The 18175-nt window shown below is 42.5% G+C and overlaps 1 pseudogene; it reads left to right on the top strand.

Moving 5' to 3' along the window:
- Positions 1-14861: 14861 nt before the first annotated feature.
- Positions 14862-17793, top strand: LOC106585253 (eosinophil peroxidase-like; annotated as a pseudogene).
- The last annotated feature ends 382 nt before the right edge of the window (positions 17794-18175 follow it).

The following is an 18175-nucleotide window of genomic DNA, read 5'->3' as shown; positions in this document are numbered from 1 at the left end:
TTGCATAAGAACAGCCCTTAGTCGTGGTATATTGGCCATATACCACACCCACTCGGGCCTTATTGCTTAAATATATGACATTGATTTTAGCATTGGTAAGTTGGCTTAGTCTCGTAGTGAGGAGCCTATAAAACGTAGCTAGCTTCATAAACATATTTTTGGGAATTCTGAAAATGTATTGGAATAAATGACCAAACAATAAAACTAGCTAGCCAACTATGGGTAACTGTAGCTACCAAGCTACGTTAGCTTGCTTGTTACATGAATAGCTTTAGGTTGGTTGTTTTTCATCTCAACTTCAACATTCCCACCAAGGATGTTGCTTCTCCGATCATCACTCTCACTCGCTTGTGCCTGGGACATTTAAGGTACACTCGGATGTAACAATGTAAAAAGTCATTCAAGGGCTGAGGGGTTAGGGCCGAGGGCTGCCAATGAGCCAGATATTTCACCGGATGTATAAAGGTGAAGCATGGGGTTGGCATTTCCAAGGATTTAGAAGGATTGCAAAGGTGAATCGAGTTATTGCACACGCACTTCACTGAGTAGGCATTCCCTAACGGAAATATGCAAATATATTTTAGGATCTCACTGGCTTGTGCTTGGCTCTGCCCTTGCTTGTTCTGCCTGCTATGTTTCATTTATTCCCATTGTAAATGACAGGCTCTGGTCTATCTTGGGTTAGTTACAGAAAATATTTGGTTACTAAGCTTTTCTAAGAGGTTGGTTATGTTTCTACTTGCCTCTGCAGAAATATGTATTAGATGTTGATGTATTCCTATTGGTTGGTTGAATTTACTAATCAATAAGGTGTTATGCCATTGGTCAGGCTTGCAGATATGGGGAGATTGCGTACGGGACTCCCTAAAAACAGGCCACTTCGCCTGAAGTGATTGTCATAGCAAGTTAGGAAAGCATTTTAGCTAACCCTAATCTTTTTCCTAACCTTAAACTAATTATCCTAACCTGCTACGTAAATTCTCCAAGTTCCCAGCTTGCCTGTTTTGCATGTTATTTTGTGACATATCAGTTTGCAAACAATATAAAAAAAATGTTAATAAAGCCGCATACAAACATGGTCTCTTTTTTGTTTTCTTGAGTAAGGCAGCGCCAAAATGGAGGTGTTTCAGCCTAGCTCAATGCTTTCTGTGGTGGTGGGGAAAGCCAGCAGAAAATATGGAGCGTTGCGCCGTGATTGGCTCAGTGTTCTGTCACTCATGGGGACACTACGTCACTGCCAAGTCTAAGGGTAGAGCTAGAAATTTCAAGCCCCTTGGGTGCTACCATAGAGTTGCATTAGAAGTGCCCATCCAAGAAGGCTCAAGGTCATTGGCCACAGATAAAATTAGGGAAAATCCCATTATATCTACAGTAGCTTTGATTGGACTGATCATGTCAACATCATACTTTCAAAATCTTAACTAGCAGTCATCATCATGAATCAAGTCAAAAATCTACTGGCAAATGCTTTTTAATCCTTGTCATATGAAGAGAAATTATAGATAACATGTTTTGGTACTCATTTTACCTTTATTTAACTAGGCACGTCAGTTAAGAACAAATTCTTATCTTCAATGACAGCATAGGAACAGTGGGTTAACTGCCTTGTTCAGGGGCAGAACAACAGATTTGTACCTTGTCAGCTGAGGGATTTGAACTTGCAACCTTTTGGTTACTAGTCTAACACTCTAACCACTAGGCTACACTGCTGCTCATTGGCCATTGGACATAAACATTACACAACAAGTTGGAAATTGCAAATTCAACAATGAGTGGTTTGGAAGGAATCAGTGGCTAACTGCAAGCATTGCAAAGCAATCATTAGCCTGCTATTGAGTGGAGTGGCTATGTGGTCCCAAACCTAAGATTAAGGGTCTCTTTTCCTAGTTTAAAATTATAAACATTCAACATTGGCCATTGGACATAAACATTACACAACAAGTTGGAAATTGCAAATTTAACAATGAGTGGTTTGGAAGGAATCAGTGGCTAACTGCAAGCATTGCAAAGCAATCATTAGCCTGTTATTGAGTGGAGTGGCTATGTGGTCCCAAACCTAAGATTAAGGGTCTCTTTTCCTAGTTTAAAATTCTAAACATTCAACATTGGCCATGCTGTCAGTGAAGCATGATTTGTGCCACGCTCAACACAACTGTTAACTCGGAACTGCAAAATCGGACTTGAGTGAGTTCAAGACAACTGTGAATTTGGGAAAAAATAGCTACGACTGGGAAAATACATTTTGAACTTTCATCCAACTCGGAATTATAAATCGGGAACTCTGGTCTCTTTCTAGATCTATGACCTGAAGATCACCGACGTCATCATGATTCAACCTTTTTTTTCATAGTTCCCAGTTGTCTTGAAAGCACCATAAATCCAGAGAATGCCAGACTTTGATGACACGAAGTACCGAAGCGCCACATTCCTGTTCAAGTTGAGTCCAAAAATGTATTTTATGCTGCTGCATAAATTATGTAATATGCCAGGGAGATATGTATACTGTAGCTAAGAAATTAATCAGAAGTGTATGTTGTGTAGTAAGCTCTTAGTAGCCCATTTGCCTCACCCTAATAATTTGGTCTATTTTCGCCTCTTAATTTTGCCTACTGTTCTGACTTGGTGGTACACATGTAGCCTATAACCTGTTTTAGAGAAATGTAATCATCGAATACTGGAAGAGTTTTCATTGTCTGTATATGTGCACCTTTAATTTATCCTACGGTTCTGACTTGGTGTACAGGGAGAACACTATAAGAACGGCCCATGTTCTGAATTCTGTCACTGTACATTTCAAAAGTGCTGAACAAATAGTTATATTGACTATGTCCATCCTAGCTCGCTCATTAATGTCTTAATCGAAATTACGGATTGCCTCTTATCTGCTTGTCGTCCCCTTGTGCCATAGTTTGTACATCTCAATTGTCAGTAGAAAGCACATTTGTTTAAGCAAGTAAGCCATATTAGCAATGTTTTTTTTTTAAAGGCAGTAAATGAGGCTGAATGACTGTTTTGCTGCCAGACAAGGCTTCACTGATAATGTTGTGTTCTGTAGTGGCATTGCTGGTATGCATCCCACATATGTATTTTTTGCCCCACCAAGATTTACATGCTAAAATCGCCACTGTACCTGTTAGATATTGCGGGCTTCCTGTGATAAGCTTTTGTATGTATGATTGCTGTACAAGTGAGTTAGCTAGCATGCTCGAGATGTAATGGTTGCATTAGCCCTAGCTGAGGAACCCTCAACCAAAGACGGTACAGTATGAAGATAGGCTAAAACAGCTTCTCCAATAGAAATCCCTGATCACACTTGTTGGCAATTGTTGTTTAATCAGACAACAAAACCTTATAGTCTTTGGAATATGATACCACATTTTATTTTCCAGAAAAATGGGGGGCTTCATTTTTTACTCCAATGCCCTTATGCTGTGGGTTAACTTAAATTAGCAACATTTCATTAACAAGCTCTAATTTGCTAGTCCTTTTTATACAAGGACAACTTCTCTACACACAAATGTTTTATTTGGAATAACGGTGATATTAAATATAGAAATAAAACCTTATTTTTTTCATAATTAGTTCGCCAATAATATCTTAGTGCTTAGTCAATGTATAACTGATAATGGTGATCTTTATACTTACAATGAATTATTAGCCAAATATAGCTTTGTTATGTTGTGTAAGGAATATATTTTAATGAAAGCTATTCCCAATGGAATCCTTACTTTACTGAAGGACCGATCAAGCTTTTCATTACATGCACTAAGTTACAGAGATAGTGTAGAATTTAATGGCATAAACATAGAAATTATTAACCGGAAGACTACCCCTGCTGCAATTTTTCTATGGGCATCTTCATTTGATGTGAAATGACAGCGTGCGTGGACTAATCCACATAAATATTTGATAACTAATAAGGTAGAAGTCTCTTACAAGATCCTTAAATATTCCTAATAGTCTTATTTCTAAATATGTAATTCATGTAGAACATGAATGTAGCTTTTGTGAATTGGAAAATGAGACCGTAGAGCATTTATTTAGTGATTGTTTGCATAGTGAAATATTTTGGACAGATATGAAACTATATATTAGTGATAAGATGGGTAAAGCATGACCAAATTTGATATTCTTTTTTATTTTACATACACGCACAGTGACTGCCAATACATTGTGAATTTTGTCATTTTATTGGGAAAATGTTTCATCCATAAAACAAAGTTCATGGGTAAAAAATAAAGTTTTAAATATATTTCTAATTGATTTACAATATTATATAACATCCCTAAAATATATAAATCCAAATAATCAAAGAAGTGTCTACAGTATTTGTCAAAATGTAATTTGTATATAGCGTAATATATACTAAACAAAAATATACTGCTCCAAAAAATAAAGGGAACACTTAAACAACACATCCTAGATCTGAATGAATGAAATAATCTTATTAAATACTTTTTTCTTTACATAGTTGAATGTGCTGACAACAAAATCACACAAAAATAATCAATGGAAATCCAATTTATCAACCCATGGAGGTCTGGATTTGGAGTCACACTCAAAATTAAAGTGGAAAACCACACTACAGGCTGATCCAACTTTGATGTAATGTCCTTAAAACAAGTCAAAATGAGGCTCAGTAGTGTGTGTTGCCTCCACGTGCCTGTATGACCTCCCTACAACGCCTGGGCATGCTCCTGATGAGGTGGCGGATGGTCTCCTGAGGGATCTCCTCCCAGACCTGGACTAAAGCATCCGCCAACTGCTGGACAGTCTGTGGTGCAACGTGGCGTTGGTGGATGGAGCGAGACATGATGTCCCAGATGTGCTCAATTGGATTCAGGTCTGGGGAACGGGCGGGCCAGTCCATAGCATCAATGCCTTCCTCTTGCAGGAACTGCTGACACACTCCAGCCACATGAGGTCTAGCATTGTCTTGCATTAGGAGGAACCCAGGGCCAACCACACCAGCAAATGGTCTCACAAGGGGTCTGAGGATCTCATCTCGGTACCTAATGGCAGTCAGGCTACCTCTGGCGAGCACATGGAGGGCTGTGCGGCCCCCCAAAGAAATGCCACCCCACACCATGACTGACCCACCGCCAAACCGGTCATGCTGGAGGATGTTGCAGGCAGCAGAACGTTCTCCACGGCGTCTCCAGACTCTGTCACGTCTGTCACATGTGCTCAGTGTGAACCTGCTTCATCTTTGAAGAGCACAGGGCGCCAGTGGCGAATTTGCCAATCTTGGTGTTCTCTGGCAAATGCCAAATGTCCTGCACGGTGTTGGGCTGTAAGCACAACCCCCACCTGTGGATGTCGGGCCCTCATACCACCCTCATGGAGTCTGATTCTGACCGTTTGAGCAGACACATGCACATTTGTGGCCTGCTGGAGGTCATTTTGCAGGGCTCTGGCAGTGCTCCTCCTGCTCCTCCTTGCACAAAGGCGGAGGTAGCGGTCCTGCTGCTGGGTTGTTGCCCTCCTACGGCCTCCTCCATGTCTCCTGATGTACTGGCCTGTCTCCTGGTACGCCTCCATGCTCTGGACACTATGCTGACAGACACAGCAAACCTTCTTGCCACAGCTCGCATTGATGTGCCATCCTGGATGAGCTGCACTACCTGAGCCACTTGTGTGGGTTGTAGACTCCGCCTCATGCTACCACTAGAGTGAAAGCACCGCCAGCATTCAAAAGTGACCAAAACATCAGCCAGGAAGCATAAGAACTGAGAAGTGGTCTGTGGTCACCACCTGCCGAACCACTCCTTTATTGGGGGTGTCTTGCTAATTGCCTATAATTTCCACCTGTTGTCTATTCCATTTGCAGAACAGCATGTGAAATGTATTGTCAATCAGTGTTGCTTCCTAAGTGGACAGTTTGATTTCACAGAAGTGTGATTGACTTGGAGTTACATTGTGTTGTTTAAGTGTTCCCTTTATTTTTTTGAGCAGTGTATAAACGCAACATGCCACAATTTCAGAAATTTTATTGAGTTACAGTTCACATAAGGAAATCAGTCAATTGAAATAAATAAATGAGGCCCTAATCTAGGAATTTTACTTGACTGGGCAGGGGCGCAGCCATGGGTGGGCCTGGGAGAGCATAGGCCCACTCACTTGGGAGCCAGGCCCACCCACTGGGGAGCCAGGCCCAGATAATCAGAATCAGTTTTTCCCCACATTTCTGTCTGACTTTAGTACAGACAGAAATACTCAGTTTCATCAGCTGTCCAGGTGGCTAGTCTCAGATGATCCCGCAGGTGAAGAAGCCAGATGTGGATGTCCTGGGCTGGTGTGGTAACATGTGGTCTGCAGTTGTGAGGTCAGTTGGATGTACTGGCCAAATCCTCTAAAACGGGCTTAAGGTAGAGAAATTAACATTCAATTCTCTGGCAACAGCTCTGGTGGACATTCCTGCAGTCAGCATTCCAATTGCATGCTACCTCAAAACTTGAGACATCTGTGGCATTGTGTTGTGTGACAAAACTGCATATTTTAGAGTGGGCTTTTATTGTCCCCAGCACAAGTTGCACCTGTGTAATGATCATGCTGTTTATTCAATTTCTTGATATGCCACACCTGTCAGTTGGATGGAAAATCTTGGCAAAGGAGAAATGCTCACTAACAGGCATGTAAACAAATTTGTGCACAGAATTGGAGGGAAATTCTCTTTTTGTGCGTATGGAACATTTCTGGGATCTTTTTTTTCAGCCCATGAAACATGGGACCAACACTTTACATGTTGCGTGGAGGCTCCGGACTGCAGACCGTCTCCAGAGGCTTCAGGCCATGGATCGTCAGCGGAGGCTTCGTGCCATGGATCGTCACCGGAGGCTTCGGGCCATGGATCATCACTGGAGGCTTCGTGCCATGGATCATCACTGGAGGCTTCGTGCCATGGATCATCACTGCAGGCCTCGTGCCATGGATCATCACTGGAGGCTTGGTGCGTGGAGCCGGCACAGGGCGTACCAGGCTGGGGAGATGCACTGGAAACTGGGTGTGTGGATCAGGCACAGGGCGTACCAGGCTGGAGAGACGCACTGGAGGCCGGGTGCGTGGAGCAGGCACAGGGCGTACCAGGCTGGGGAGATGCACTGGAAACTGGGTGTGTGGATCAGGCACAGGGCGTACCAGGCTGGAGAGACGCACTGGAGACCGGGTGCACGGAGCTGGCACAGGATATACTGGGCCGTGGAGGCGCACTGGAGATAGAGTGCGCATCACCGCATAACACAGTGCCTGACTGGTCACACTCTCCCCACGATAAGCACGGAGAGTTGGCTCAGGTCTAAACCCTGACTCCGCCAATCTCCCTGTGTGCCCCCCCCCCCCCAATTATTTTTTGGAGCTGCCTCTCGGGCTTCCGTTGTTGTTCTAATTCCTCGTATCGTCGCCGTTCCTCTCTTGCTGCCTCTATCTGCTCCCTTGAACGGCGATACTCTCCAATCCGCATCCAGGGCCCTTCTCCATTCATGATCTCCTCCCATGTCCACTCATCCTGGCCACGCTGCTTGGTCCGTTTCTGGTGGGATCTTCTGTAACGGCTCTCGTTGGTGGTAGGAAGAGTAGACCAAAGCACATCGTGGAAAGTGTTCATGATTCTTTTATTCACAAAACACTCAAACAAAATACCAAAAGGCAAAAACGAAAGCGCACAGTTCTGTCAGGTACGAACACTAAACAGAAAACACGATCCCACAAAACCCAAAAGGAAAATGACTACTTACATATGATCCCCAATCAGAGACAACGATAGACAGTTGCCTCTGATTGGGAACCACACTTGGCCAAAACCAAAGAAATAGAAAACATAGACTTTCCCACCCGAGTCACACCCTGACCTAACCAAACATAGAGAACAATAAGGATCTCTAAGGTCAGGGCGTGACAGCATGGTCCTGTTAAAGTACATTTATTTTGGTTTATTTGTTCTAAATCAAATCAGCACTTGTGTTTGTCCATGGGTTGTTTCACCTCTAAGTAGTCCTAGTGCAAATTTACAATGAACTGTTATAACTATTATTCCAGATCTAGGCCTACAAAGTAATAACAAAAAATCTATAAACTCCTTTATTCACTTATTAATAACATTGCACCAAGATATGTTTCTGGAAAGAAACAGACAGAGAGCCTAACAGATGGGTAATGCATGACAAGGGTAGTAGTCTAATGCTGCACATCATTCAGGGGTTAAACTACCAAAGTTAACCCCTCAGTTTACACATCAAAGGTTGTAATACAAATGTATTTTATTTTTATTGTTATACTCCCATATTAACATTAAATACATAGATTCATGAGGAAGATAGGTAAAATGGTACAGTACATACAGTATGAAGGAACTGAAAGGCTTCAACAGACGAAATAACACTTGTGTGTAATATAGTGACCTCTAGTGAACGATGTTAGACATCGTAGTATGACCATTTCAGTTTGCAACACTTGTTTTTCGACGTGTATAGATTCATACCCCTTGACTTATGCCCAAAATGACAAAGTGAAAACGTGTTTTTAGACATTTTTGCAAATTTATTGAAAATGTTATAACAAATGATCTGATTTGCATAAGTATTCACACCCTTTTGCTATGACACTCATGTATTTGAGCTCAGGCATAGAAGTGGGAAGTAGGGGTGCTGAGGTGCTGCAGCACTCCCTGAAAAATCATAATAATAATACGAAAAGTTATACAAAACATATTATTTTACTGGGCCTTTACTAGTATTAGCGGACAGATAGACAACTGTACCAGGGCACAACAAATATTTCAGCATCACTGCTTTGGCGTTGTATAATTAAGAACAGTGTCTTGCAGGATTCAATAGTTGAAATTAAAAAAGTTGTTGCCCTGTCCCTTTCTCTGCGATTATCATTCTAATGGAATCTAGAAATAACAAAACCCTGTCCTTAAACATTTACATCAAAAGGTGCAAAGTTATGGGCAAAGACACAAATCCTTCACATCAAATTCATATTTTTTTTAAATCAAATAACATGAAAAACATTTTTTTTGTGCGGTATTAATTTACCATCCTTACAAACCACTTAATGTAAATATTCATTACTGTATTGGTGTATAGGCTGGTCATCTAGGTTTGTACCTGCAGAAAAACCATGAAGAAAAACAAACAATGCACAATACAGTATTTGAGTACATTTAAGTGCTTTGTGATGATGATGTGGCTCGGTTGGTAAAGCATAGCGCTTGCAATGCTATGGTTGTGGGTTTGATTCCCATGGGGGACCAGTACAAAAAAGTATGAAAATGTATGCACTCACTACTGTAAGTTGCGTTGGATAAAAGTGTCTACTAAAATGGAAAAGGAATTAATAGACCATTTCAGTTTTCAAATAGAAATAAGTTGCATTTGCAAAGTATTTAAAAAAACTGGAAAATATATATTCCACTAGTATTTTTATATTCCACAAGTATCATCAGATTAACTGTTTTGTACAGATAATTATCAGACGAAAGTTACAAGTGCTGGTAAACACTCTAATACACTATATATACAAACATATGTGGACACCCCTTCAAATTAGTGGATTTGGCTATTTCAGACACACCTATTGCTGACAGGTGTATAAAATCGAGCACACAGCCATGCAATCTCCATAGACAAACATTGGCAGTAGAATGGCCTTACTGAAGAGCTCAGTGACTTTCAACGTGGCACTGTCATAGGATGCCACCTTTCCAACAAGTCAGTTCATCAAATGTATGCCCTGCTAGAGCTGCCCTGGTCAATTGTAAGTGCCGTTATTGTGAAGTGGAAATGTCTAGGAGAATCAAAGGCTCAGCCGCTAAGTGGTAAGCCACACAAGCTCACAGAAAGGGACCGCCAAGTGCTGAAGCGTGTAGCACTTCAAAATCGCCTGTCCTCGGTTGCAATACTCACTACCGAGTTCCAAACTGCCTCTGGAAGCAAGGTCAGCACAAGAACTGTTCACAATGCCAAATATCGGCTGGCGTGGTGTAAAGCTCCCCGCCATTGGACTCTGGAGCAGTGGAAATGCGTTCTCTGGAGTGATGAATCATGCATCACCATCTGGCAGTCTGACGGACGAATCTGGGTTTGGCGGATGCCAGGATAAGGCTACCTGCCCGAATGCATAGTGCCAATAGTGTAAAGTTTGGTGGAGGAGGAATAATGGTCTGGGTCTGTTTTTCATGGTTCGGGCTAGACCCTTAGTTCTAGTGAAGGGAAATCTTAATGCTACAGTGTACAATGACATTCTAGACAATTCTGTGCTTCCAACTTTGTGGCAACAGTTTTGGGAAGGCCCTTTCCTATTTCAGCATGACAATGCCCCCATGCACAAAGCGAGTTCCATACAAAAATGGTTTGTCGAGGTTGAAGAACTTGACTGGCCTGCAAAGAGCACCTTGACCTCAACCCCATCGAACACCTTTGGGATGAATTGGAACGCCGACTGAGAGCCCGACCTAATCGCCCAACATCAGTGCCCGACCTCACTAATGCCCTTGTGGCTGACTGGAAACAATTCACCGCAGCAATGTTCAAACATCTAGTGGAAAGACGAGTGGAGGCTACAAAGGGGGGACCAACTCCATATTAATGCCCATGATTTTGGAATGAGATGTTCGACGAGCAGGTGTCCACATACATTTGGTCATGGAGTGTACATTTAGTTTCAAATGTAGTGCACTGGGCCTTTGCCCACGCTGAAGACGTCTATATCGGTCCGCTAATACAGGACTAGTAAAAAAAAAAAAATGCATCCCCCTCTGCAAAAAGATTGCAGCACCCCCACCCCTAAACTACTTCCCGCGGATATGAGCTGAGATGTCACCACAACTTGATTGGAGTCCACATGTGGCAATTCAATTGTTTGGACCAGTGGAGGCTGCTGAGGGGATGATAGCTCATAATAATGGCTAAAATGGAGCAAATGGAATGGCATCAAACACATGGAAAGCATGTATTTGATACCATTCCACATATTCCGCTCCAGCCATTACCACAAGCCCTTTCTCCACAATTAAGGTGCCACCAACCTCCTGTGGTTTGGACATGATTTAGAAAGAGATAGAATTGTGATGAGGCATATATCGGGAGAAGGGTATAAAACCATTTCTAGAGTGTTGAAAGTTTCCAAGAGCACAGTGGTCTCCATCAATGGGAAATGGAAAAAATATGGAATTACCCAGACTCTGCCTAGTGCTGGCCGTCCGACCAAACTGATCAACCCGGCAAAAAGGACCTTGGTGAGGAAGGTGACCAAGAACCCAATGACCACTCTGACGAAACAGCAGAGTGGCCAGATGGTAGCCACTCCCGAGAAAAAGGCACATGACAGCATGCCTGGAGTTTGCAAAAAAGCACATGAATGACAAGCCAAAGGAAAATATTATTAAATAAAATTTGTCTCATCAGACAAAACTCTTTGGCCAGAACGCAAAGCTCTATGTCTGGAGAAAAACAGGCACAGTTCATCACCCATCTAACACCATCCCTACAATGAAGCATGGTGGTGGCAGAATCATACTACAGGGATGCTTTTCAGGTGCAGGGACTGGGAGACTGGTAAGGATAGAGGGAACAATGAATGGAGTCAAATACAGGCAAATCCTTGATGAGAACCTGCTTCAGAGTGCAAACGACCTTACACCTGGGTGAAGATTTAACAGGACCCCAAGCATACAGCCAAAGCAATGCTGGAAGGGCTTCAGAACAAGAATGTGGAAGTCCTTGAGTTGCCCAGCCAAAGCCCAGACTTGAATCCCATTGAAAATCTGTGGAAAGACTTGAAGATTGCTGTTCACCGCCGCTCCCCATCTAATTTAACAGCGCTTCAGAAAATCTACACAGAACAATGGGAGAAAATCCCCAAATCCAGATGTCCAAAGCTGATACAGATATACTCAAGATGACTCAAAGCTGTAATCGCTGCCAAATGTGCTTTTACAAAGTATTGACTCAATTTCTGTATTTACTTTTCAATACATTTTCAAAAATCTCTAAAAACATGTTTTCACCTTGTCATTATGGGGGTATTGAAGTGGTTCCCAACTCCGGTCCTTGAGCACCCCCAACAGTCCACATTGTCATTGTAGCCCCGGACAAGCACAACTGATTCAACTTGTCAACTAATCATCAGGCCCTCAATGAGGTGAATCAGGTATGTTTGTCCGGGGCTACAACAAAAATGTGTGCTCTTCGGGGTACTCGAGGACCAGAGATGGGAACCACTGGATTGTGTGAGAAAAAAAATCTATTTAATCTATCTACTTTCTGAAGGCACTGAAAATTTGTGACATTCTTTTTCCATTGCGATGAACATTTCTCTACATTCAAGGTGGTAAACAAAATGTATGTTTAGCCCTATTATTTGTTTGACTACCCTATACTTAGGGCTGGATTCAATCCATATCGTGGAAGTATTGTGGAAGATCTGCATTAAAATGTATAGCTAATTTCTGATTGAGCCGACATATGCAGCGTTTACCGTGAATGTATTCTCTGTGAACGTGGGAACACTGACTTTAAATGTCAATCGAGCTATAAAGCGAATCCAGCACTTAATCACACAGTGGTTATATTGGCCAGTGGCACATTGAAAATAATTATTTGGTAGCACTATAATAACTCCACATAATAAAGCATTTATAATGGATTATTAAATAGTTGATTCATTTATTAGTCATTAAACCTACTACCACATGTGTAAATGTTATAACCTAGTTATTCACACATTTATAAACAACTTTTTAAGTCTTTAATAATGATTCATAACATAATTCATTATATGTTTATTACAGGTCCTTCTACTAACTCTTTTAGTGTAAGGCCTCATCTAAAGTATTTATACTTTATAAATGTTTTGAGTGACCAATGTAATTTCTCACAAAAAGATGGACATGAAATTGGTAGACATTTCAGCAGTAACTGAATCTCCTTAAGGTCTCAAAATGGCCCTTAGAACATATCAATGGTTAAACAATAAGCACACAATACAGAGGATTTTCAAGAAAATATATAGGACATTGTACTCAAAAACAGTCACACAATAGTGTGGTGTGTAACATCAGACACACTATGCTAAGTAAAGTAACATTTTTAGTCTGAAAATGCTAACATAAGCGTTTCTTGGCAGTGACTTTTCTACCAAAACCAGTGTTGATTGCAGTCACTCCTTAGAACTAAAATCTTGTGTAATTTGGTCAGCTGCGTGATTAAGTTCTGGGCCCATTCGTGTTAGAAATTGGGAGTCCCGAAGTCTCCGCCCTCGCAAAAGGAAACTCTCAGCCAAAGATTTTTGGGCTGCATTTTCCTTTAAGAGCAGTCCCAAGACTGCTTATGAGGTAAGAAAACAAATATCTGAATACATTATTTCTCTGAACTCAAATTCAAATCAAATTTCAACTATCCCATTAAGTGTAAACTGTAAAGAGTTACTAATTTAAAGGCCCAGTAAAGGTGCTGTCAAACAAAACCAGGGGTAAAATAGTCTGCGCTTAAAAGACTGAAGCGCTGGAAGCATTTAAAAGTTATACATGTAACATTTCTACTTCAATCTACTGCAACACTCACACACACACGCGTGTGTCAGTGTAGTATGTGTGAGTGTGTGGGTAGAGTCCAGTTACTTTGCGTAAAGCCAGTGCGAAGTGCAAAAAAGAAATACATGGTGTCAATGCAAAGTCAGGGTAGCCATTTGATGAACTGTTCAGCAGTCTTATGGCTTGGGGGTAGAAGCTGTTCAGGAGCCTTTTGGTCCCAGGCTTGGCACTCCGGTACCGATTGCCATGATGTAGCAGAGAGAACAGTCTCTGACTTGGGTGACTGCAGTCTTTGACAATTTTTAGGGCCTTCCTCTGACACCACCTGGTGTAAAGGTCCTGGATGGCAGGGAGCTCGGCCCCAGGGAAGTACTGCACCATATGCACTACCCTCTGTAGTGCCTTATGGTCGGATGCCAAGCAGTTGCCATACCAAGCGGTGTTGGAGCCAGTCAAGATGCTCTTAATGGTGCAGTTGTATACCTTTTTGAGGATCTGAGGGCCCATGACAAATATTTCAAGCATCCTGAAGGGGGAAGAGGTGTTTTCGTGCCCTCTAACCACTGTGTTGGTGTGTTTGGACCGTGATAAATTGTACAATTTGAATGAATTGTGGTTGATTATAGTACATATTTTGTTTTTACATGAATGTTCAAAACTTGTAAAAGAAATCTGAAAAATTAGACATCTAAAGTTCACAGAGTATGGTGTCATTTTCGTTTTGTGACCACAACATCCATCACATGTCTGGCTGTGGGAAACTTATGACATCCTGTGAGAGTGTTTTTGCATATTCTGTGCCTTCTGGCCTTGGGCTGTACCTGTGCTTGTTAAGCCAGGTGAATGCACGGGAGTGATGGCTTTAGCACCTTTCATCAAACTTCCAAAATGACTGCATTCTGTGAAAAGGGTGAAAAGAGAAATTATTTCATAAATTGGTCAGAACATAAATTGGTAACAAATGCCTGAATGTGCTCTCATTTATTATGGTCCAATCAAATTAACTTTGAATAAATAATTGTTGCATATAGAATGTTGCCAGCACTAGATATACGTATAACATGTGGATATCAGTCACAGAAATTGAAAGATGCTTATTATGTCTTCAGAAGGGCACTTGAGCAGGATGATGTAAAATTATGCCGAGGCCAGAGTGGATGCGGACTTTGAGTAATCCAGAAAAGAGTGAGTCTGCAAACCCTTCTTTGAAATTTCCCATTGGAGCCTGGTAGATCGTAGAGAGGAATATATTTTTCCGTGACATGTATGAATCACAGAACATGTTTCAGTTTGTGTATGTATTGTACAGAATGTGTATTTCTATGTGGAAATGTCTTTATGGTACACCACATAACTTCACAGCCATGTATAGCTCACTGTAAGAGCGCCTAGACACCTGGCGTGCGATGCTACATACAGTACCAGTTATACCATTGGCTCATGTCCCTGCACTGCCCCCCTGTAGGAGTTTATCACGCGTAAAGAGTAATGCTGTTGGACCTGCAGACATCCTGCAGCTGCTGAAGCAGCCTGCTTGGGACACCCGCTCAGCGGTGCGGGCTGTAGACTACATGGAGAACACCGTCAAACTAATCCTGGAAAGATCTACCAAAAAAACACAGCATCCACAAGCGCTCACTCAACGCCACAGGTCTGTCCTGTTTCTCACAGTTACATCTCCATACACACACCTCTCCTTTCTGGTATTTCCCCGGGGTTTAGGAAAAATACCCTGACTGCTCTATACACATGTCCCCGTCAACACTCCGATCACACAGCTCACTGGCTCTCTGTCTGTCTTCCGCACAGACCTAATCTGAGGATCTGGAGACTATTGCTGATCTGAATGGCTGCTCAGCCATGGCCCGCCCCTCTTCCTGCAAAACCACCCCAACCTGAAGAGGTTCCGCACAGCCACCAGTGTCTGTAACAACAGGTAAGCCAATCAAAGCAACAAGACTCCTACACCATCCTGTTGTTGCACAACACATACTGGCCTAAAATCACAGAAGGAAGGAATTGACTAGTGACGCAAGCCAAAAACATGAATATCACCATGGCATCTCCTTCACTTTTTCAATTTATATTTCCCTCCCCCTCTCTCCAGGGAAACCCTCGAAGAGGCTCTGCCAACACACCCTTCACCCACTGGCTCCTTGCTGAGTATGAGGATGGCATCTCACTGGCCAAGGGCTGGGACCCGAACATGCAAATCAATGGGAACCTCATCCCCCTGGTACTACAACCGTATTATCATTACCAATATTATCATACAGATTAAGCTACACTATTAACTATCCTCGTTATCTTGATCCTTAGGATTAAGATAGTGTTAGCAGTAAGACCCTTAGTACTCTAGTGGCACTGCAGCAACATTTCCTTCAGTCTCACCAGAGGGATCCTTTTCTCCAGTGTCCAGGTGAGGGTGTCCAACTGCATTCGGAACATTGCTCTGACCTCCATGCACACAATGATGTTGCGTGAACACAACCGTATGACCCGCGCCCTCACCCAGCTCAACCCTCACTGGACTGGAGAGATCACCTACCAGGAGACCCGCAAGATCATGGGAGGCTACTTCCAGGTAATTCCAATGAGAGCCTAATAACAAATCTATTTAATTTAGCTCAGTTTCTATCTGTACGTGGAGTTCAAAGTTACAAAGGTCATAACATAGTTGTAGGTACCTACACACATGGGTTTGAGTTGCTGGGTGATTAAACTGTCACTCATGTTCTTCCTCCTCTCACAGGTGATCAACTTCAGGGACTTCCTGTTCCACGTTGTGGGCCCAGACTTCATTGCAAGGCAGCTGTCCACCTACCCTGGCTATGATGAGAATGTCGACTCCAGCATCTCCAATGTGTTTGCCTACCTCTTCGCTCACCTTTCCATCCAGTCCTTTATCTTCCCGTCTGGATGAGAACTACAATGAGAACGCCCAGTTCCCCAGTCCGCTGCTGCACAGGGCCTTCTTCGCCCCCTGGAGGATTGTCTTTGAAGGTACAACTCTCAGTCCCACTTCTCAGGGGAAAATGTACATTCACCATAAGTAATTTCCCGTTGTACACTAAAAGTGTATAGATCAAAATAAGGTTATATTATTATTACTACTAAAGTATAGCTGGATCAGGCCTTACTGCTACCTGCTCCCCCAGGTAGCAATAAGGCATGATGGGGTGGCAGGTAGCCTAGTGGTTAGAGTGTTGGACTAGTAACCAAAAGATTGTAAGATTGAATCCCTGAGCCGACAATGTAAAAATCTGTCGTTCTGCCCCTGAACAAGGCAGTTAACCCACTGTTCCTAGGCCGTCATTGAAAATAAGAATTTGTTCTTAACTGACTTGCCTAGTTAAATAAAGGTTTTAAAAAAGGTGGTTTGGAACCTATGCTGAGGGGGCTGGTGGGCCGTCAGGCTAAACTGAACACTCAGGACCACATGATGCACGATGAGCTGAGGGATAGGCTGTTTGAGTTTTCCGTTAAACTGTCCCTGGTCATGGGCTCTCTCAACCGAGACAACAGACTCCCCGGTAAGGTACTCTCTCTTTGTACTCCTGTCCTCTCATCCTCTATTTCTCCCTCTCTCTGATGAACTGTCTCATCTAGAAGCTTATCTTTCTCTACAGTATAACTTTACTCCACTTATACCACACATGGGAGGACTACTGTCAAAGCTCTCCACACTGTCTTCTATGTGATACTGTATTTCTGTAAAAGGCTGCCAATTAACACTTCATCTTCTTGTTACCCCTCTCAGGTTACAACAAATGGTGTGGGTTATGTAAACTGTCCCAGGCCCAGAACCTGCCAGTGGTGATGAACAACACTGAGCTGGCCCAGAACCTGCTGAACGTCTATGGGACTCCTGACAACGTTGATTAGGCAGGGTCGTTTATAGACTCCACAGCATGTTTGACTATATTAACTGAGCCTTTTTTTTTAGAAAGGACTCAGTAATGTCTTATTTGGACTTTCATATCTCTGAGTCTTCAGTCATAGTTTACAAAAACCCTGTTTATAACCATCATTTGTGTTGTGTATCAGACTGTGGTGGGAAAACGATAGTCTTCACCAAGGATCATAAAAAAAGCCTGGGGAAGACATCTCTGGCTCGCATCACCTGTGACAACACTGGCATCGCTGATGTCCCTGAGAGAGCCTCCCAGTATCACTCCCGTGAGTCCGGTTACACCCTTTGTGAAGACATCCCTGCTTTCGACCTCTGCCCCTGGAAGGACAATGGTGATAGTGAGTGTTGATCTGAGGCCTCATGTGACATACATCTCTCTTTAACTGAGCCTTACTGAGGTGGGAATTTGTGTGTTCTCAAGTGTGAGTTAGAAAGATATTATTTTGTCAATATATACAGGAAGTAATACATGATTTCTAATATTATTTTTTATTGAACCTGGTCCAAATACAGATCCCAAATCTGGTGGAACTGGCTCGACTACACAAGGACCAGTAGGACTGAGAGGGCCACCAGGACCAGAAGGTAAAATCACCACCCTCCTCCACCATCCCTTCTCTCCCACATTTACATGTATAGTGGCAAGAAAAAGTATGTGAACCCTTTGGAAATACCTGGATTTATGCATAAATTGGTCATAAAATGTTATCTGATCTTCATCTAGTTCACAA

The sequence above is a fragment of the Salmo salar genome, chromosome 24 (assembly GCF_965601325.2).
Source record: "Salmo salar chromosome 24, fSalSal1, whole genome shotgun sequence".
Taxonomy (NCBI): Eukaryota; Metazoa; Chordata; class Actinopteri; order Salmoniformes; family Salmonidae; genus Salmo; species Salmo salar.
This window is presented reverse-complemented; position numbering and strand designations above follow the sequence as displayed.